This window comes from Rhododendron vialii, chromosome 12a (genome assembly GCF_030253575.1).
Source record: "Rhododendron vialii isolate Sample 1 chromosome 12a, ASM3025357v1".
Taxonomy (NCBI): domain Eukaryota; kingdom Viridiplantae; phylum Streptophyta; class Magnoliopsida; order Ericales; family Ericaceae; genus Rhododendron; species Rhododendron vialii.
This window is the reverse complement of record NC_080568.1, coordinates 16,639,936-16,641,691: the sequence shown is the minus strand read 5'-3', so window position 1 is coordinate 16,641,691 and position 1,756 is coordinate 16,639,936. Positions and strand designations below refer to the sequence as shown.

Sequence of the window (1,756 nt, the reverse complement as noted above, 5' to 3'; positions counted from 1 at the left end):
ATATAAAGTACACTTTGTAATTGCTACATGTAGTGGAATTAGGATGCATGCATATACTTACAAAATTGTCATTGACTTTGTAGTTTCCGGATGCAGCAAGTGGACGAACCGTAAGAGATCAGTCTATTGGAGGTGAAACCCCGACGTTAGAGCGAGGTCATAGAACACCGACACGTTCTCTAGGACCTGCTGAGCAGGTATCTTATACATTTTGTTTCATGAATCCTCCTTTAGTTCATGCTCCACAACCAGGTCTAAGGTATTAGAATGGCGGAAAATTGATGCAATACTCAGAGGGATTTTTGTGTCTGTAAAAATTTAAAAGTAGGTAGTAAATGTTGAGATGGTGTTTTGGTGGCTTGGTTAGGGGCCAAATTTCCAATTTCTTGTGCTCCTTAGGTGGTCACTTGAGTTTCGTGACTTGTTGCATTGGTTTAGGCCACTTCCGCCTCTCTATCCATATTTGAACTACAAGTGTATTGATAGTCTCTTTGGAGTCTTTTGTTTCTCCTACAGATGATGTGGGGTAATTGACAAAAAAGAGAGAAGAAGATGGGGTACAACGCGACAAATACTCATATCCCTCACTACTTGTTTGCTTTTCGTGAGGGAGTCAAAATTGTATTCATTGTTTCAATGTGCTGCCTGCAAGGGACTTCAACTAATAATTCTTGAACTAGCTCTCATAGGGACTTGAGCTAGCTCTGTGTTTGATATATGGATGGTTCAAATGTATCAACTTTCATGCTTTATAATGCTTCTACATATTATATATTGGAGGTTGGAGTCTAATTGAAATTTAAATTCTTTCTAGTTTGGACGAGAAGTATACTTGCAAACGTCTTGTATTCCAAAGTGCAATGTGGGTGAAGGGCTACTTATTTGTTCAGACCCTGACATACAAATAGACGAAGAACAATTGGGTGCAGGCTATTATAAAGTATATGTTGGTAAAGCAATAATACCCCATGTTCTTTTGAAAAGACCTCGTCCAGGTGTAGACATGGTTGGAGATGCTCTTGGCCGTTATGTTGCATGGAATATCTGTGACGTAGGTTGCGACTATGATTTTATTGTTTCATTTAATTATATATTGCTTCTATAAGTTGATTTTAATTTTTTTACTGTTTACTTTTCAGGTGTTCGAGAAAGAGATGAACGATTATTGAGTGTGTTCTTTACAATTCGTAGTCTTTCTCTTAGAGGCTTTGTTTTATTTTTCATTCACTCTGGGTGTTTTAGTATTTTTGTCAATGTGGTTGAAAGAGATGGATGATATTGGATTGTGTTGCTATTAGGAATTTGAGAATTATGATTTTGTTCAACTTGGTTTTGAATATGGATGAATGGATGATTTCGATACAAGATGATGAATTGTGTTGCTATTAGGAATTTGAGAATTATGATTTTTTTCAACTTGGTTTGGAATATGGATGAATGGATGATTTGAATACAACAATGAAGAGGTTAGGTTTGCAATACATGAGCTTGAATGAATGGATGAAACTCGTTCATATTATGGATGAAATTCGGTTAAAAAAAATTACACTTTTGCGACGGGAGTTGATATAGTAGCAAGAACGATAATGTTTTTTTGCAACGGGTAATATCATATTTGCCACAATATTACATACCGTGGCAATCATTATTTGCGTCGGCTAAATGACCGCTGCAAAAGATCAATTTTCCGTTGCTAATACTTCGTGACGGGATAGTCCCGAAGCGAAAACCCATTTGCCACCCCCCTTAATGTCAC

General features: G+C 37.0%; 1 long non-coding RNA gene across 1 annotated transcript; it reads left to right on the top strand.

Annotated features, from left to right (window-relative positions):
- Window positions 1-271: 271 nt before the first annotated feature.
- LOC131311258 (uncharacterized) lies at window positions 272-1,383 on the top strand. The gene is made up of 2 exons (XR_009195461.1): window positions 272-1,051; window positions 1,140-1,383. It is a non-coding gene; the product is annotated as an uncharacterized LOC131311258 (long non-coding RNA).
- Window positions 1,384-1,756: the final 373 nt, after the last annotated feature.